Source organism: Bubalus bubalis, chromosome 3, assembly GCF_019923935.1.
Source record: "Bubalus bubalis isolate 160015118507 breed Murrah chromosome 3, NDDB_SH_1, whole genome shotgun sequence".
Classification (NCBI taxonomy): domain Eukaryota; kingdom Metazoa; phylum Chordata; class Mammalia; order Artiodactyla; family Bovidae; genus Bubalus; species Bubalus bubalis.
Genome location: NC_059159.1, coordinates 90,447,409 through 90,469,301, shown reverse-complemented (window position 1 = coordinate 90,469,301; position 21,893 = coordinate 90,447,409). Strand labels below are relative to the sequence as shown.

The following is a 21,893-nucleotide window of genomic DNA, read 5'->3' as shown; positions in this document are numbered from 1 at the left end:
AGACTCTCATACAATAACAAGTGAAATGTTGAAAATAAAACATGATATACAAATAATATTAACAGAATATGACTTTTCTTCTGCAGTGTTTGATTGAAAAGCTTTATCAATCTCTTAGACATCTTTTGAAAGACACTCCTTTTGGCCCAATAACATCCATCATATTTCTGGCATCATTTATCACTTCCTAACTCCTTGATTTTTTCCATCCTTGAAATATTAATTCCATTTGCATTCCTATTTTGAAAAATGCAAAATGACCTTCTCTTTATTTTAATGATGTAAGAAAATAAGTTTAAATTTGCTTTTAGATCAGATGCAGAATAGGAAAAGACATTTATGTGAATATTCGATATTTGTAACAATTCACCTGTATTATAGAACACTGGAAGACACCCTCAAAAACGTTTTATTTCTTTACAAGTACCTTTAAAAATCATCTCATCAGTTTACATTTTAAAGTGAATCCCTAGGAAATTAACATTAATGAAGTGTAACTTTTTATAGATTAAAAACCTGGGCTGAAGAATTGTACTAAAGCTGACCTATGCTCCAGGACTACAGTTAATAAATTTATCTCATACATTTAATCCTAATTTGCATGGAAATTCTGAAGACAGAAGGGATTTTGTCCAACCATTCACAGATTAACAATCTACTGTAACTACCTGAACTGCCAGGAAAAGATCTCTCTACAGCTTTAGATGCAATCAATAATTACTGATTTGGGGGTGGGGAGGGGGTGGGGGGAGAGGCAGGAGGGTACCTGAAACTGCAGTGCTGGGCCTGAAAGCTCTGCCCACTTACACAGCTTCAGACGCTCATATTCCTGGAACCAGTTGGGTTTTTATATAAACTGTCTCATTTGTAACAGACAGTATTTTAGATATTGTTAACATGGTTGAGCCAAATTCCATTTACAGAGAATAAGACTGAATGGGCTTTTACTGTTCCCCATGCTTTAGATCAAGCAAGTTTAAAACACTTCTCTTTTGCTAATGAACATTAAATCTACAGGTCCTTATTCAGTTTTCAGTGCTAAGAGTCGCAGCTGTAGCCTCCTTTCTTGCTTCACCTCTAACCCTAGTTTGCTCCTCTATTACTGCAAGAAAAACAGGCAAGGGTACCATCTGTCTGATGTTTCAGGGTCTTTCTTCCAGTGTCAACAGTCCAATTACCTATTAGGAGGTTGTACAACTTTGCTGTATGTATGAGTGCATAAAGGAAATAGTAATAAGACACAGGGAGAGCAAAGGGAATGCTGATAGAGAAGAGTAATGTATCTGGAGGTCAGAAGGGAAACTATTTCTCCCCAAATTTCTTATAACAACTTCAGTAGTTTGACTGAGCAATACATCAGAACATTCCAGGTTGGAAAGAGCTTCTTTAAACAGCATGTTCATTAGGAAACTCAGTTTGATTGTACTGTAGTAAAACAAACCCCAAACAGTTTTTTAGAGGGCAGTGTTTCTACAAAAAATAGGGCACTCCATACACTATTCAGGTATAAATTCAGATACAGCAACCAGATTGACATTAAAATATTTATATAATCTGAGATACGATAACAGAATCTTTCATAAACACTAAAAAAAAAAAATTAACTCTGCTTACCAAAATAAAGAATGATCAAAACTAAGAATGACCGTCTCTCAAGAACTATATGTTAATTCTGGAACCAAAGACATATATCTTTTAAATTGTTAATTTGATAACATTTTATGATTTCACAAAAATAGCCTCATTTTACATTGTGTTTTAAAATACACTTTCCTCAATTTTAATTATAGTTATATTCAGGACAAAACAAATTAAGAGACTTGTAGATTTGCTTTATTTTAGGTATATTTATTTACTGGTTCAAGTAGTCATTCACTTACTCAGAACTAGCTTATGATTCAAATATTTTTCTCTTCCTAAGCAACTTTATACGTCTGCCACACTTGGGAATTAAAACTTTTTGTACCATCATCCTTTTTCATGAATTCTACTCCTTTTGTACCTAAACATACAAACATTGGAACACCTCAACTCCTTTTGTATATAAACACTTAAGCTCTGGAGTATACATTTTGTATTTCTATGAATTCCAGAAGGTCTATTTGTTTTAAATCCAGATTTATATAGACTACAATTGTGCCTTAAGGGAATTATATATATTTAAACAATATGGTCTAAATAAATATTTTGAATACAAGACTATTGTGGCTTCAAAGGAAGTTTTACTCTAAATAACATTTTTGAAACAGCATAAAAGTTTGACATACTATTTATTCAGAACAAAACAGAACCAATGTGATCCCTTGCCAACTCACCCACACTTCAAAAACATAAATTATAATAAAACTATCCAAGCCAGTTAAACCTCAAAACGTATACACTTTACGAGGAGAGAGCTGGGAAGAGCAGAGATGGAGAAGCCTTCATTTTGGTGATCACACCCGATTCGTTATGAAGCTAATAATACACCAGGTCTCCCACTCACTGCTGGGCACCCACAACTACAGAAAAATCAGGGATGACAGCGAAGTGACAGAAAGGGAACAGCAGAAGAGAGACGATCTGATCAGGTTGTTCCTCCTTATAGATTAAGGATCTTATGCAGGTCTGGCCAACTCAAGCCAGCAACCCCTCCACACCTCCGGGATCCCAACTCATCCAATGCCCTGAAACTCCTTCCTCCATTTCAATATGGTCAGCTTTTCCAACAGCCCACGAACAAGAAAAAAATTCTTAAGCCTACATCTTAAATAAAAGGAATAATTTCCTGCTTACCTTTACCATGGATATCTTGAAAGAAAAATCCATGCACCCACCACCCAGCGCTTCCACCTACATTTTAATTTTACAATCTGGATTCTGCCACACACGGTCCTGAAACTGCTTTCTCCAAGAGGGATAGCCTCATCACATCTGGTCCCTTTTTCTAGTCTCCTCGTTCTCCGAGGCCTCAAGGCAGCTTAAGGCATAACTCTCCTTCATTCCTGGACTGTAGAGACAAACTATCCTAGTGTTTTGGCAGCAGCTTCTCACTCTCTCTCCACTGTAAATAAATACAGGTGTTTCTCACAGGCAGGCTTCTCGTTCTTTAACTTGGCAATTTCATCCCTTTCTACAGCTTCAAGTATTATCACTACGCAAAACCGATCACTGCAGAGCCAAGTACTGTGTTAAGTGGCAGGAAATGCATAGTGAATCTCTATGCTCAAGGATTTGACAGTCAGAGCTCTTGGACAGTGGGTTCCGAGGAGACACCCTGAGAACAGAAGGAAGCCCCTGAAGAGGTTTGAGAAGGATCGTTTCTCGCTCTTTACAACTTTGTCTTTTCTTCCACCAAAGGTAGGACACAAAAATTTATCTATAACAGCAAACCATTAATGATTAATAATAATATTTATATAATTAATGTAATATTATAATGAATATACTATTCGATATTAATATTTTTATTATTAATAGCAAAGGTTTGCTGGATATTTGTCATTTCCAGATACTTACAAATATTAGCTCTCCATGAAAATACCATGAGGACCGTACTAGTATTCCCTTTATTTCACAGAGGAGGAAACTGCGGTGGAGCTAACTCAGGATCTTACTTAAAGTCACAGCAATCAGATGCAGGTGTGTGGGAGCTCTCCCTCCTACTCGGTCAGGCAGCCATGGGCAGAGCCCCTCCACCTGCCCACCGTCCACCACCACTCTATACTGTGAACTCCTGTTTCCCTTTCAAGTTTTCAACACAAATATTACTTCCATTCTCCAGAGCAGCTGCTCTCAGCTCCTGATCAAGACAAGATCCCCATTAGTCTCCTGTTTCACAAGTGTCACACCACTTACCACAGCTGTGAAGGTCATATTTATCTATAATTCATCTATACTACTTATTCATAACCTAGTTTATATATGCCAGTGGTAAAGAAAACGCCTGCCAATGCAGGAGACAAAGGTTCAATCCCAGGGTCAGGAAGTTCCCCTGGAGAAGGAAATGGTAACCCGATCCAGTCTTCTTGCCTGGGGAATCCCATGGACAGAGGAGCCTGGTGGGCTACAGTCCATGGGGTTGCAAAGAGTTGGACGCAACTGAGTGACTGAACATGCACACACGTGTATGTGTGTGTGTGTGTGTGTGTGTGTGTGTGTGTGTGTATCTGGGTGGCTATTTGATTAAAATATGTCTTCCCCTCTAAAATTTAAGCTCCTTAATGGCAGGGTGACATATGTTGGGCTTACAATGTATACTGGCAAATAAAGGTGCTCAAAAGACATTTAAAGAATTTCATCAATCTCTTAGCCTCTTTCCCATCTATAAAATGATAACAGTAACACAACTGTGTCAATAGATTCAAATGAAATAACAGATTCAAATGAAATAACATAAAGCATGTGGCTCTTTGTCCAGTGATAACAAAAGCTCAAAAGCTGGAAACCATTTATGACCTCAACAAACTTTCCACATATTACCTCTGAATTATTTTTCCCTTATGATTCTTCCCAATGTATTTCTTCCATACCTTGTAAATGCTTAATATATATTTAGTCTTAATGAGTAAATGAACACCTTGACATATATGATGCCACTTTCTTCATACTATAATCCTCTAAATTGGGCATGACAGGGATCATTATTTGTTTTAATATGGAGTTAAAAAATGTTTATATAGGTGTTACACATCTCTTAAATGATAGGGTGGATTTCCCAATTATTAATCAGTTTATTTCCATTAACTACAGAAAGAGATGGAGAAGGAAATGGCACCCCACTCCAGTACTCTTGCCTGGAAAATCTCATGGATGGAGGAGCCTAGTAGGCTGCAGTCCATGGGGTCGCTAAGAGTCAGACACGACTGAGCGACTTCCCTTTCGCTTTTCACTTTCATGCATTGGAGAAGGAAATGGCAACCCACTCCAGTGTTCTTGCCTGGAGCATCCCAGGGACGGGGGAGCCTGGTGGGCTGCCGTCTATGGGGTCGCACAGAGTCGGACACGACTGAAGTGACTGAGCAGCAGCAACAGAAAGAGAAGATATACAAGGCGATATATATATGCTTACAGCTGATTCACTTTGCTGTACACCTGAAATTAACACAACATTGTAATCAACGATACTCCAATAACTTTTTAAGTCGTTAAAAAAAGAAGATACACAGTTGAAACCAGTAAATTACAAATATTCAAGTTCAAAAGTATATCTACAATGAATAAAGTAGACCAATTTAGTATAAAAATATTTAATCAACTTCCAGTAACACTCTCATATTTGAATATTAAGTAAGAGTACATTTGCAAGTATTCTGGATGAGTTCCAAAGACCTATTCAAATAAGAGATTCTGTAATCACTAAAACTAAAGTATCTTTAGCTTTATTATACTTGTAGCTGGCTTGAACTCTGCAAATTTATGTGAACTGAATATCAGTCTTCTCACCAAATGACATTCCTCAGGAAAGCAGAGAATGGGACTTCAGCTAATATTAATATTTAGTGTATTCCACAAAAGAACTATCCACTAGGCTAATTAATACATCTCCTATTAGCTGTTCCTTGTTTGGGAACACTTACAGAAGTTACCTATTGGTGCAAAATAACAAAAGGTAAAATAAGGTCACAGGGCATGGAGAAACATAAGACACGTTCTGAAGGAGCCATCACAGAGAACCTCCCCTTCAAAAAAGCCCCATTGAAAGTAAGACTAACTTCCGTTCTGGGCTTCGTCTTTTCACACTAAAAAACCATTTGCCATGAAATCTCCTCAAGTGTTCATTAACTTGGCCAAATAGTCCATGTATAACTAAAAATCCTTCTAAAATCTGCTTTCTCCTTATTCATTTCTGGAGAGAATACCAAGATTTACAACTTGGATTATGAAGTTTTACTAGAATGATTTTTAAATGTTAAAGAGTTAAGTACATAACCTGCACTGAAACTGAATTACTGAAAAACTCAGTCATTAATTCAGCATTCATCTGTCCCAGCAGTTTCTCCCATAAACCTGGGTGGTACAATCTAGGCACACAAATTAATTGGCTATAATGCTGATCAGTGACATGGTTTGCCTCTCTTATTTTTAACAAGAACAAATTTCTTAATCAAATGAATTTTCTACTTTGGAAATCACATGGAGGTATGATAAATAGGTAAGATCAGCCAACCTTCTATGAAGATACACAGTAGTCTATGTTATAATTAACTCATTAAATCATCACTGCATATATCACCCATCTCTGAACATACACACAAGTACCAGAAGAAAAGGTATGTATGGTGCCAAAGATCAAGTAAACCTTTTACCTGGCATAAAAATGTCCTTCAAAGACATTTATCTTAAAAATATAAAATCTGGAATAAAAAAGTACCTGCAATGAATCTGGAAACTAATTATTCTATGATCGCCTCAGAATACACTGCAGTAATTACAAAGTAACAGCTACCAACACTATGGATGAAAAGAGTAATCATATATATATGACCAAAAAAAAGATGGACTTCCACACCCATGAATACATCTTATATATGAGAACCCAACATAGTACTTCAGGCACTGCCACGAAGATTCTAAACAACTCACATGATAGTAATGGTGATTAAGCCAAAAAATAGCCTCTTGTATACTTTTCAGGACAGTTTTTTCTCCTCCATTTTTGATGGCTGATTCATGATCTAATTGAAAAGAAACAACTTCCAAGAGAAGTACATTGAGTTTTGGCGAAGACATGGGAAATCTCTATGTTACCATCTTTGTAGAAGAACACAGTGTCTGAAATTTGCATAAGTCATTGCACCTCGAACAATGACATTATTTTTGCATGACAGAAGACTTCTGAGCTTACTTATGACTAACACAAACTAGACAATTACATGAGAAACTTACTTTTCAGTTCAGCTCAGTTTAGTCACTTAGTCGTGTCTGACACTTTGCGACCCCATGAATCGCAGCACGCCAGGCCTCCCTGTCCATCACCAACTCCTGGATTCACTCAAACTCACGTCCATCGAGTCGGTGATGCCATCCTGCCATCTCATCCTCTGTCGTCCCCTTCTCCTCCTGCCCCCAATCCCTCCCAGCATCAGAGTCCTTTCCAATGAGTCAACTCTTTGCAAGAGGTGGCCAAAGTATTGGAGTTTCAGCTTCAGCATCAGTCCTTCCAATGAACACCCAGGGCTGATCTCCTTTAGAATGGACTGGTTGGATCTCCTTGCAGTCCAAGGGACTCTCAAGAGTCTTCTCCAACACCACAGTTCAAAAGCATCAATTCTCTGGCGCTCAGCTTTCTTCACAGTCCAACTCTCACATCCATACATGACCACTGAAAAAACCATAGCCTTGACTAGACGGACCTTTGTTGGCAAAGTAATGTCTCTGGCTTTTCAATATGCTATGTAGGTTGGTCATAACTTTTCTTCCAAGGAGTAAGCGTCTTTTAATTTCATGGCTGCAGTCACCATCTGCAGTGATTTTGGAGCCCCCAAAAATAAAGTCTGACACTGTTTCCACTGTTTCCCCATCTATTACTTGATTACAAAACACAGGACAAAAGGAAAGGTATTTACACCGGCTGTGCTGCAGGGTTTTATAATCAGGTATCAAAACAAGGCAAGAAGATGTGAGCTGGATAGACACAGAACACTGGGCAAGAGACCCCTGAATTTAAATATCCTATAAAGAGGTATTAGAACAACCTGAAAAGTCTTATCTACCTCTGCTGCTGCTGCTGCTGCTGCTAAGTCGCTTCAGTCGTGTCCGACTCTGTGCGACCCCATAGATGGCAGCCCACCAGGCTCCCCCGTCCCTGGGATGCTCCAGGCAAGAACACTGGAGTGGGTTGCCATTTCCTTCTCCAATGCATGAAAGTGAAAAGTGAAAGTGAAGTCACTCAGTTTGTGTCCGACTCTTCGCGACCCCAGGGACTGCAGCCTACCAGGCTCCTCCGTCCATGGGATTTTCCAGGCAAGAGTACTGGAGTGGGGTGCCATTGCCTTCTCCGTATCTACCTCTATGAGACTATTAATATAAATAAATATTTATAGTAAGGTGGGTATATGTTTGCATTTATGTAAGGAAATGTACAGATCTGAGTTTGAATGAGTTATGTTCACAGACTTCACAAGTGATTATCAGTGATTATAGGGTGTATGGGTGCAGAGAGTTTTAAACTACAATGTAAATGCCACTATTCATAATAAACTACAATGTAAATGCCACTATTCATAATACAATAGTAACAACAGCAAATAAGAAGCAATGAAGTTATCCTGTCTGCTTAACCAAACCCATCAACAAATTCACACAATAGGACTGCAAGAGTATATATCTTGGCTGGTGGCAAGACAAATTAGAAATAAAAAAGTTTATTGACCCTTCAATAAAAGATTCCTTATTACATCTTGTAGCTGAGTCAGGAGCTTTACAAAGACATGGTCAGTCCACAGGCACTACAAGGTGTAGAAGCTATATATATAAATAAAAAAGCTATATATATATAAATAAAAAAAGCTATAACAACAAGGTCAAGACAGAAAGCTGGGGGCTTCCCTGGTAGTCCAGTGGTTGGGACTCGGCCTTGTAACACAGGGGACACCAGTTCGATCCCTGGTCCTGGAAGATCCCACATACTGCATGGAAACTAAGGCTGTGCCCCACAATTGCTGAGCCGTCACTCTAGTGCCTGTGAGCAGCAACTACTAAGCCCGCACACCCTGGAGCCTGTGCTCCGCAAGAGAAGCCATTGCAGTGAGAAGTCCGTGCTCTGAAGCTAGAGAGTAGTCCTCTCTGCAACTAGAGGAAGTCTACAGGTACAACGAAGACCCAGGGGAGCCAAAAATAAACTTAAAAAAAAAAAAGACAGAAAGCTGGGCGACTGAAAATGGCCGACTTCAACAAGACATCATAAGAACAACATTACTGACCAAGGAAATATTACCTTCCCAATAAACACATCCAAAATACCCGAAAGAGATTCACTGTGAAGGCAGCCTTTGAATACCAGGTACTGCTAAAAAGCAGAAGACTTAAAACCTCACTTTAATTTTCTCTTAAAAGGTGTGCTCCCTTCTCCCCCAACAACTGGCAAATGGATAAACAAAATATGCGTATTTACACAATGGAATATTCATCTGGCTCATACAAAGAGAAGAACACTTGATAATACCACAATATGGATGAACTTTATCATGCTGAGTAAGAGAAACCAGACACAAGAGACCTCATATTACATAAGTCCATTCATATGAAATATGCAGAACACAGAGATTTGTACAGATAGAGAGTAGTTAGTGGTTTCTTTTTAAAGTGACAAAAAAAGTTCAGAAATCACTGTGATGCTGGTTGTGTATAACTGTGAACATACTAAAATTCATTAAATTGTATACTTTAAATGAGTAGAATGTATGATCTGTGAACTCTATCTCAATAAAACTGTTTAAAAGTGAGGAGAGCAAACCCACTAAACCACCTAATTTCTGTTAATGGTTTTAAATCATTTAATTCATGAGATATTATTCCTCAGGGGACATAATGTGGCATAATATCCTTCTTTAACCTAGCAGGTCAATATACAAATACTAAATGATTGAACTGTGGTGTTGGAGAAGACTCTTTGAGAGTCCCCTGGACTTCAAGGAGATCAAACCAGTCAATCCTAAAGGAGATCAATCCTGAATATTCGTTGGAAGGACTGATGCTGAAGCTGAAACTCTAATACTTGGCCACCTGATGCGAAAAGCTGACTCTTTATAAAAGGCCCTTATGCTGGGAAAGACTGAAGGTGGGAGAAGAGGACAAAAGAGGATGAGATGGTTGGATGGCATCACCTACTCAATGGATATGAGTTTGAGCAGGCTCTGGGAGATGGTGAAGGACAGGCAAGCCTGGCTTGCTGCAGTCCATGGAGTTGCAAAGAGTCGGACATGACTGAGCGACTGAACAACAAAATGATTGAACAGAAGTCAGACCAACTAAAGAATTTCTGCTGCTTAAACTTGAAATTCCTCTACTTTGAAAATATTAAAAACTGGTAGGTCCATGTTAAAATGACAAATACTTTTAAATCCAATGCCATTTTTCTACCAGGAAAATCCAGGCCATCCTTATATCCTCCAACAAACTGAGGGTCAGGAGGCCTCTCAGCCATAATGTTCAGCACATTAACACTAAGATATTAGAAAAACTCAAAACGAATTGTTTAAAATGGACAATGAAGAATCCTGTCATGTGTACGAGTAAAAGCATTCCTCTATTTTGTTGTTGTTGTTTAGTTCCTAAGTCATGTCCAACTCTCTGCGACCCCATGCACTGTAGCCCACCAGGCTCCTCTGACCACGGCGTTTCCCAGGGAGAATACTGGAGTGAGTTGCCACTTCCTTCTCCAGGGGATCTTCCCAACGCAGGGATCAAACCCGCATCTCCTGCATTGACAGGCAGATTCTTTACTAGTGAGCTACCAGGGAAGCCCCATTGCTCATCTTACTGGGATGAAAAAATTACCTCCGCAGAAGTCAAGAAATGAATATGGTTTAGGAGGAGGGGGCAAAGACAGAAAGCATATACTTCTGAGCAGATGTTTGTGTATGAGTGTGAATGTTTCTATGACTATGTGTGAATATATAAATACAAACTGGGAGAAAGGGACATACACAGAGGCACATAAATTTTCACAGACATGGATCCAATGAACATCTGCAGTCATTACCTTACAACTACAGCCTACTATCAATCGACATGAGGAAGACCCCATTTAAATAATGTAGGAGTTCAGAGTAAAAATCAACAGCGGGATATAGCCAATTATATAAGGAAAATATCCCTGCTTCCATGGCATCAAAGCCTTCATAGTGCTTCTGTTATGCTTTTTTCCCCCCAATTAAATTAAGTCTATGGTAATACAAGCTATTTTGTTAGGCAATTAGTAATATTAGAGAAACAGGAAATGAAAAGGCATTTCAATTTGGGCAGAAACATTTTATTTTCTTACCTAACAGTTAACAATTAAGATATCTCATTTATTGCCTGTTTGCTTACGAAATTTTATGGACTACTTAGGCAGCTGGGATAACATAATGAGAAAAGACATACTCTTCCCGTGAATGTACACCTAGCATCTAAATGAAAATAAGGAGTTAGTTCACTGTAAAAGAATAACCACATTTTAACTAAGTTCATTCTACATTTACCAGAATTACTTAACTTTATATAAGGAGCCAAAGCACCTCTGATATCATGTGAATGATAAGTAATACTCATCTCATTTCACCTTAACGTTGAATCAGCAATTTTGTATTCCATTGATATATATACATTTTATTCATTTTCGCTAATGCAATTTGAAAGGTGGTAATGTGATTACATTTCTCTGTGGCATTCATGAAAACAATTACTAATATAATATGATAGGGAAGCCATTAATAAGGAAGGGATTTATAATGAGATGCGAGGAGATTTATCAACCTTCAAAAGCTTTACAAAGAAATACTTCTCATTAGGCAAGAAGTAAGACAAGATGAAGCCTAAGTTCTGGTATTTCAGAAGCAGCTTCCATTCTGGGAAGACTGATCACATGACGATCCCCTACTTTGGTGGCCAAGCAGAGAGGCGCAGGAGGAACCCAAGACTTGTCCCACGTTGTGCCACATGTACGACATCCTACACAGAGGACCACATCCTAAACTGAGGGCACTTCCCCTTCCCAGACAGCATGGGGAGGACTTCTTGAAGGGAAGGAATCCCTCTCAACCTTGCTCCTCTTTAAAAGCAGCCAGCCCCATTATTTCAAATGCCAGAGCACAGTAATCAATCCACTTACCAAGCAAGAGCATAAGGTGGGTGACCTTTTAACTAAATTTACTCCTCTAGGTTTGTGAGAAGAATTTATCCCAGTGAAGCAACAAGGGAGATAGGTCGCTGCATTTTCGAATGTATCATTTCAAATGACAGCCCTGATTACCCAGGCCAGTTGAGGCAGCCTGTGTGAGACTTAACATCTCGCATCAGACAGTGCCATGAAGCTTGCATAATACTTCAAATACATTCCTGTATTTAATCATCAAAATCCCCCAAATTAGAGATTTTTCAAACAGCAGAAAAATGAGGCTGTAAGATGCCCTTAAATGGCCACAGCTAGTAATCCGGGGCTCTTTCCACCCGGCCGATGCAGGAGAGGAGAGGCCCTGAATAATCCCCTTGCCACCCTCCTCCACAGTGAGATTTTCTCAGACATTCTTCCAGTTTCAAGAGGAGTTTGAGACTGAATAGGAGATGCGCGTGAAACTAGCCACAGAGGGAGAGGGGTGGGGGAAGGTTTTAAGCCACTTGAAAAGGTGAGGGGAACTGCTAAGTAAGCTGTTAACCATTTACACTAGGATTTTCTACAAACCAAGTGGCACATTTTTAGACACAGAAAGTGACTCTCAACCGCTTTCTATGGAATCTGTCAATGGTTACCTTAAAAAAAGGCAAAAATCGGGGAGGGGGTGGTGGTGGAGTGAGAAACGGATTTGCCAAGAACACTAATTTTACACCATCTTGCTTCAACTTGTCTTGGGATTGTCCGTCCATAGAATATCTCAGCAAACATTTTAATACCTTCCATTGTGCATCTGTCTATGCATCGTAAGTACGTCTGATTATGAAAGAATATGTTTCTTTGCCCATGAGCAGGTATCACCTCAGGAGTCATACCTATTACAAATAATAATAATGATATGATGAACAGTCTACAGTGCCCTCTTATACGTTATTTATGTGAGGTCATAGACTCTCCAGGGGTCTGTGCTGAGACCTGGACGGGCTTCATTAGAGCATCATATAAATCACTAAAGGCACATCTTGATTTCACCACTGGCTAGAGTCGCTGGAATTTTTTAAGTGGAACCACTCAGATAAAAACATTTTTTCAAAACACAACGTTATCATTTCTTCTAAAAGGTGGGTTTCTCCGATTGTATGCATTGCATTCAGATGCTCACAGAAATCCCATAAATTTCTAAGGACTCTATAAGCATCTGAGGGTAAAAGGTGCCCTAGAGTGTTGCAAAAAACATGATTCTCATTTTACTTTTAAGGATTAAAGGACAGAGAGAGACACAGAGAGAAAGACAGCAAGAAACAGACCATCCAGCTGCTATCAAATGCTTTGACATCACTGAGCAAATGGGGAGACTAATGCAATGGTTGTCAGGAACTCTGAGCTAACTCTTGTAAATTCAGAAATAAACAGAAAGCTTGTGGGGGAAAAAGGGAGTCTTCCAGAACAATGTTAATGTCATCTTGGGCATGTAGACTGGGTTCACACCTGTGTCAGCTGAATCAACATAATGGGCTATAACAGCTTCGAAGCAGCTAATATGGTCCATTGGGTCAATAATCCGTGAACTAAGAAAGATTTACTTGATAGACTATAAATGGTTCATAAGAACTCAAGGATCACTCCATCAGATCAAAAATCCAATTTTCATATGGTGCCTTTCTACGAATTAGCCAAAAGAAAGTAATAGCTCTAAAGGACTTTAAGGTCTATCAGTTAAAAATTTACTTTTTAAAGAACAGTAGAGAGGAGGAAGAATTAAACGCCTCTCTTCCTTTTTGGTGAACCAACCTATTTTAAAGGGGAAAAAAAACACTTTATGATGGAAAGCTAATATACAATAGGAAATGTTCAAGGGGCTTTTCACATTTTCCTCAGGGTACCTGAATAAATGGATCCAAAGAAATGACATGCATGCATACCCACATTGATTTCCTCTCTCTCTATGCCTCCACATACCTAGAGATAAGACCTCTAACTACGTTGTAAACACCATTTCTAGGACAGCAACTTTTAAAAATAAAGATTTACATTTTATTTTTTTCTTTACATGGTTTATATTTGTGGGTCTGCTGCAAGAAGCCTACAGAGACACATGGGTCAGCACATGGACACTGGTAAACTCTTCCAGCTCCACGTATGGAACTATAAAAGGTAAACAGTAAGAACTCCAACATATTTTCAGCATTTGAGAGAGAGAAAGAAGAGGGTCAGTCCACAGGTTGACTAAAGCTTATACAGCCAGTACTTAGAGATAACTGCAACTTCTGTCCACTCTAGGCTGCAGAGAAATACCAGCCTTTATCCTGTGTTCATGCTTTCATTACATTTTCACACTGGGTAATAGCGGCTGCAGATTAATTTTTTTAAATGTAAGCTCATGCATGTGAATAATTGTATTTACTGAGTTCATAGCAATGAAGAAAAGCAAAGGAAAATGCTCCAAAAGTATAAAAGACTGAAATTAGAATTCCTAACAAGAAAGAATTCCTTTACTAGGGAAGAAAATGTGATCTATCACCTGTCTCTCAAAATGCTATTAGCCTCTCTTCGTCATCAGGACAACAAGAAGGATTCTTTTCTTTTGCTTTTTACAGAAGTAACACTGAATAAAATAATAAATGTTTTTACATCAAAGTATATTAGCTATTGACATAAGCTCGGTCCTCTTAACTTCCACACAAGGGAAAGAAAAATTCCAATAATTCTGAAATAGACAGATAAAACTTTTCTCTGTGGCTACGGCCATGTACTATTATACATAACTGCTTATTTTCAAAAAAAGCCTTATTGGTGCTCTCTGAAGGATTTTCTTTTATACATAGCTTTATCCTATAATTTTGTCCCTGTTGGGCACGCTGCCTAAATTTAAACACAAACAGTCAAGCAATGAAGAAACATTAACACATTTACTGTGAACAAAAACTCCCAGTTGTACAGTGAAATTTTAATACATTTCAACTTATCTCTTTTACTAATGGGGAGAGTACAAACCCTGCAGGAATTCGCTCTGCAAACTGGTAATTACAGTAGACTCACTTTTTTATAATGCATATGTATAGTCAGACACAAAAAACCCTGGCTGCCCTTTTGATGTAGGTTACAATAGGAATGTTTTAAAAATTATGAAAATCTATAGCAATTCTAAAGGAATGCATTATTTCATGGAAAACTGTCCTTTAACTCTGTATATAGACACAAATAGACACATATTTAGATACCGGCTTTACACACCAGAAGGCACAATCTTTATCAGTATGTACTTTTATGTCATTTTCCCCCGTAATCTTGTGCAGAATAAATCCACTCCTTGTTGTACAAAGCTGGATGTGACTTTGAATAAAATAATTTCACTCTTACATAAAGATGATATTCTTTCATTCCATGTCTGGTTTTCCTATTTTGTCCTCTCTAGCTTTGGGTATTTAAATCTGTATTTTGAGATCTCAGAGTGTCTCTTCATTAAATTATTAGGGATTCCAAACCAATCCTTTATCTCTTAGTATAAGCAAATGTGCTTTTTGACCAAAGACCCTATGTATACACCTGCAGAGAACAAGAACCACGCACTGCAATATTAATAGTGGCACACACAGTTGGTAGAAATGAGGTAAAATTTGTTACTATTCACATCACTTGCTAAACACATCTCTCTGTCAAATTTTCAGTTCCATAATTTTATAAGAAATTGAAATCTGCTAGAATGTTAACAGGCGATCAATATATAATTTACATTAAACACATATTTCTAAGTATTGGCATACAGGGTGCAAGGGTGGAAATGAAAGCAGAAAAGCTTTCACGTGGACATCAGTTTTGAAATGTTTTGTGAATTTCAAGATAAATACACAAATAAATGACGTTGCTAAAAATGTTTATCTGTGACTGAGGAGGAACTACTAATTTCAGCAGTATCTATCTGGAAATTGACATTAAAAAAGTCACCTGTAACATAAAACATACAGCATAGGCTACCAAAACAGGCAAGCTGCTGTACATAAATCATTTCCTGGTCACCCAACTTCAGATAAGACAGTGACAAGAGGTTAAGGGAAGTAAACATTCCCAACAGGCTTGGCTAAAGCAGAATCCACTCAGGGTTCAGGGAAGATACATTTTTAGATACACATGTCAGAAAAAGGAAATCAACCCTGAATATTCATTGGAAGGACTGATGCTGAAACTGAAGTGCCAATACTTTGGCCACCTGATGCAAAGAGCCGACTCACTGGAAAAGACCTGATGCTGGGAGGGATTGAGGGCAGGAGGAGAAGGGGACGACAGAGGACGGGATGGTTGGATGGCATGGCTGACTCAATGGAGGCGAGTTTGAGCAATCTCCAGCAGATGGTGGAGGACAGGAAGCCTGGCGTGCTGCAGACCATGGGGTCGCAAAGAGTGGGACACAACTGAACGACAACAAATTAAAGACTTCCCTGGTGGCTCAGGAGGTAAAGAATCTACCTGCAATGCGGGAGACCAAGGTTCAATCCCTGAGTCGGGAAGATCCCCTGGAGAAGGGAATGGCGACACACTCCTTATTCTTGCCTCGAGAATTCCATGGACAGAGGAGCCTGGTGTCTGGTGGGTGACAGTTCATGGGATCACAAAGAGTCAGACACGACTAAGCAACTAAGACACGCACACACCTTATATTACGGACACACATGTCTAGCTCCTCTTCCGTGCAAAATTAGTAGCATTCTAACCTTATATCTCCCTGTCAGTATAAGAAAAGATGCTTTCTTCTATGCCATCGCCATTTCTCTCCCCACAAAGGCCACCTGTGTGAGAGTGTGCCTGAAACCAAAACAAGAAAACCAGACTCATCGTGGTTCAAGAATCCAGGCCCTAGCTCTGTCACAGGCAATGTATATGTTCTTGGGCAACCCCTACTGCTTCCACACGCAATGAAATGACACATTTCCCATTAAAAAAAAACCCCAAACATACAGATATAAACATAAATACAGATATATTCTTTTTTTGAAGTCAGTTTTTGCAGCTGCCCCTTCTGTTCCTTGATCCAACTGTTACTAAAAATATCAAATACATAGCGGTAGTGGCTTTAACATGAACAAATTAACAGAAGGACACTTCAAGGATAGCTACATGTGAAACTTGAGCCTCTGCAAAATCCATTCACACTATATAAACAGAACTGAACACGAACGGCTAACAACTTTAAAATGCATGTGGTCCATCACACACAAGGCGTTCATGCTTTCCTTTGCTAAGTCTGTTACTCAGAACACCCTGCTAGAAGTTGTGAGCTACTAAACAAACTTGCCATCTGCTCCCTTCTTACATAATTTTGAAGGCCAGGTGACTAGGAACATGAATTTAACATCAACCATGTTAAAGTAATTTGAAAGCTTAAATCATAACTCATGTGCTATAGTTATTTTATAACTTTCTGATGGTCAAACAGAAAGAAGCAGAAAGTCAGTATTCTGATTGCCTGGCTGCGAGACACAGGGATGGCTCTGAATGAAAGCCTACAGATACAGACAAAATACACACACCCCTCCAACACCTTCTCCAAACGAATAAGCCTCTCGATTTGTCTTTCAGCAAGGGCTTCCCAGGTGGCACTACTGGTAAAGAATCCATCTGCCAGTGCAGGAGATGCAAGAGACAGGGGTTTGATCCCTGGGTCAGGAAGAAGCCCTGGGGCAGGAAATACCACCTGCTTCAGTATTCTTCCCTGGGAAATCCCATGAACACAGGAGCCTGGTGGGCTATAGTCCATGGGATCACAGAGTCAGATGTGACTGAGCAAAGGAAAAAAGTAAGCTGAGGGGTGAATCTGAATACACTGCACAGGCTGATGAAGTCTTCCCAATCTGCTTTCCTCCTCCGGAAAGCAATGAAATCACTGGACGATTATAGACTTCTGATTAATATGGAAGTATTACATGAAAAACGGGCAGTATGCTACAATAAGCTTAACACATTCACACATTTGAGTTTTTCTTCAGTGATTTAGAGGGTCATTTTTTCATTTTGTGGTGCTTCCATCTCTTCAGTACAAGTACTCTCACACAAGTCAATGTATTATTGGGTGCCTGGATGATTAGATACACACAAATTAGCTTTGGCAGTCTACAAAGATGATAAAGGAAGATAGCAGTAACCAAAATTTCACTGTATTTATCAATCTTCTACCTTCACAACCCTGATATAAAAGAAATCTATTCCTAGCCTATATTATATATTTTATATTATCTAAGATAGACCCTACAGAGATGGTCACAGACTGCAGATAATACTATTCATGAAACTAGCCATCAGTGCCAAAAACAAAACAAAAAAGAGTACAAGTTAGATTATGCAAAGTACCTCATAGCTGCTTCCTCCACTATTTAGACAATTAGCATGTCGCATTTGGGTGGACCATAGATAGATGAGGAAGGGACAATTCATTATGATTTCACTGAAATATGACTTGAATATCCAAAGAGCTGGCAGTGAACATGTTTTAACATTTTTTTTCATATCCAGTAAATGTGAGACTATTATTTTAATTACAAAATATATTACCTGTGTTCAAATTAACACCGAGGCATAGATGCCAGATGGTATGCCTCAGATATAAGTAAAGTAAGAGGGACAGAATTTTAAGTGGCTGTGTATATGTATAGTATTATTTTCTTTTAGACTACAGTGGAAACAGTGTCAGGCTTTATTTTTTTGGGCTCCAAAATCACTGCAGATGGTGATTGCAGCCATGAAATTAAAAGACGCTTACTCCTTGGAAGGAAAGTCATGACCAACCTAGGTAGCATATTCAAAAGCAGAGACATTACTTTGCCAACAAAGGTTCATCTAGTCAAGGCTATGGTTTTTCCAGTGGTCATGTATGGATGTGAGAGTTGGACTGTGAAGAAAGCTGAGCGCTGAAGAATTGATGCCTTTTTTTTTTTTTAATCTTTTTTTTTTTTTTTAAATTTTATTTTGTTTTTAAACCTGAAACACTGTGCTGTGGTGTTGGAGAAGACTTTTGAGAGTCCCTTGGACTGAAAGGAGGTCCAATCAGTCCATCCTAAAGGAGATCAGTCCTGGGTGTTCATTGGAAGGCCTAATGCTAAAGCTGAAACTCCAATATTTTGGCCACCTCATGTGAAGAGTTGACTCATTGGAAAAGACTCTGATGCTGGGAGGGATTGGGGGCAGGAGGAGAAGGGGACAACAGAGGATGAGATGGCTGGATGGCATCACTGACTCGATGGGACATGTGTTTGAGTAAACTCCGGGAGTTGGTAATGGACAGGGAGGCCTGGTGTGCTGTGATTCAAGGGTCACAAAGGGTCGGACACGACTGAGTGACTGAACTAAACTGAACTGGTCTACGTCAGACTCAGTTTTTGCCTCTCAATCAGAAATTAACAAATTTCAGAGTCAACCTACATAATGCTTATCTAACTATATTCTAGTGGCCAAAATATTACTTTTAAAAGCAACTGTATTTATTTATTTTTTAACAGTCTTTATTGATTTTGTCACAATAGTGTTTCTGTTTTAAATGTTTTTTGGCTGCAAGGAATGTGGGATCTTAACTCCCCAACCAGGGTCAAACCAGCACCCCCTGCACTGGAAGGTGAAGTCTTAACCACTGGACCACCAGGGAAGTCCTCAAAGCATTTTTAGTATTTATCTCCATGAAAAATAGTTTAGATTCTGTGTGTCAATTTACTGAAATCGAGATTTCCCCCCCCAAATTAATATAATAATTAATTTTATAAAGTCAATGATAAGGGTGAGGAGGAGGGAATCCTCAGGTGCCTAAATTAGTATGATGTAGAAGTACTACATCAGCTACTAAAGCCAGTTTGTGTGTATTAATAAATTGAGGCTCTCTGCACACAGGTGTCCAGTATGGTACTTAGCTTCTTGTCTGAGAAAGTAAAGCATATAAAGAACAAGGGTGAGAAATACAAAACCTGTGCTAAGACCTCCAATACGAAACTGCTTCTTGTTTGAACTCAGAATCAGGAAAAGCAGCGCTGGTGCCTTTTTTTCTTTTAGGATTTAGACATCTTCGTTGAAGCAAGGGGAGTCTGTACACTGAAAGTGAGATTTATCCATGTGCTGAGAAAACCACGTTTCTTAGCACAATCTCATCTTCTTTTGCTACAGGCCCAATGTTTACACTTTATTAAAAAAGCAAATCAACCCTGAATATTCATTGAAAGGACTGATGCTGAAGCTGAAGCTCCAAAACTTTGGCCACCTGATGTGAAAAGAGCCAACTCACTGGAAAAGACCCTGATGCTGGGAAAGACTGAGGGCAGGAGGAGAAGGGGACGACAGAGGATGAGATGGCTGGATGGCATCACTGACTCAATGGACATGAGTCTGAGCCAACACCAGGAGATGCTGAAGGACAGGGAAGCCTGGCATGTTGCAGTCCATGGGTCTCAAAGAGTCGGATACGACTGAGCGACTGAACAACAACAACAACAACAACAACAAATTAAAACAAAGCCTTCACCTAATAAATACAAAAGAGAATGGGTGTGTGTCACAATCTTCTGTGGCACTTTACAGAAGCACCACTGCCCGGACCACACTCCAGAATGAAAGCCTTAGGGTCTCAAGTGTACTCGCAGAGGCGGGTGGCTTCTCACATTGTGCTCCCAGGGTCCTCACCAGGGTCTCGACCTGGAATTGTTAATTTTATGGTGATGCCCGTAACAGGCATGGAGCGAAACCAACGGACATACATGCCAGAAGATGCCCTGTTTGAAGAACTTCAGGGACGGAGGGAAATCGCAAACTTGTTTCTCATCCCCTTGGATACCAGAAGGGAAGCAAGCTGCTTCCTGAGGAAGGCCTCTGGAGCTTTCCGACCTTAGAAAGCAGAGCCTCTTGCGGGGAGCTGTGAGCCACGCCAACTGTTGAAGCAAGGTTCTGGAACAGATTCCTAAGCCTGAAGCTGACAGAGAAGGGAAGAGGAAGCTGGGAGGGCTGGGTGTTGGTACCTTCATGGCTATCTGTTTTTATTTTAAATGGATGCAAGGAAGAGACATAAATGATTAATCTGACTTATCAGTTCCCTTAGGAATTCCCTTCTTCCCTTATTGCCACCACTCACAATTTTTCGGGCCTCCCTGCTGGCTCAGATGGTAAAGAATCTGCCTGCAATGTGGGAGACCCGGGTTTGATCCCTGGTTTGGGAAGATACCTGGTTTGGGAGAGGGGAATGGCAATCTACTCCAGTATTATTGCCTGGAGAATTCCAGGGACTGAAGAGCTTCAGTCCGTGTGGTTGCAGAGTCAGACACGACTGAGTGACTAACACACACTCACCAATTTTTCAATATGCATTTGAGACAGCAGAGAGTTTGTCTACACCTGCCAATGACTGCTGTCCCACTTTCTTATCCAAGGAAGTCTGGTAATACCTGTACCTTTTAAAAGGTGATACATAGGAAAGTCCCTGGCACAGTCCCTCCAACATAGCTGCTGGGTGATCTTTCTCTTCCCTTCATAGTACCTGCTCTTGTTCATAACCATCAAAGTATGAAAGCTACATGCAGCAATAGAGTTTTAACATACTTAAAAATTTCTAATGACAGGGTGCTCATCTGCTTTCTTCTTCTTCCTTTTTTTTCTTCTGTCTTTCCAAACCCCTTGCAGAAACTCAATTCTTCACTCCAGGCCCTTATGAATACAAAACAGGTTCTCCTCCTAATTTATGGTAATTGTAAGTGAATTAGGCCAAATCGCTCCCAAACTGATTTCTGAAAGACTGATATGCCCTCTTCTGGCTTCTTTAAAAAAAAAAAAAAAAGTTAGCTTATTAAAAGCATAAGAGAGTGGTAGAGTGGTCTGTTTACTTGCTATATTTGTTTACTAATAATTCTAATGACTTAATAGAGGTCTTCTCAGGCAAGTGAGAATATCTAGTGGTCCCATTAATATGAAGGGTGAAGATACTGTCCAGTAATATGCTACTCAGCAAAGGAGATTTCAACAAATTTTTTCCCAATTAACAAGACTGAAAATGATATAAACTGCACGAACAGGGGTCAAAAAAAAGATAATCAAAATACGTGTACCCACTAGCAAAATCTAAGAAAAAGTCCTCCCCCTC

At 39.3% G+C, this 21,893-nt stretch overlaps 1 protein-coding gene across 11 annotated transcripts in view; it reads right to left on the bottom strand.

Annotated features, from left to right (window-relative positions):
- The window catches only part of BNC2 (basonuclin 2), a 479,630-nt gene that overhangs the window by 167,550 nt on the left and 290,187 nt on the right, over positions 1-21,893 (bottom strand). The gene's annotated exons all lie outside the window — the stretch shown is intronic.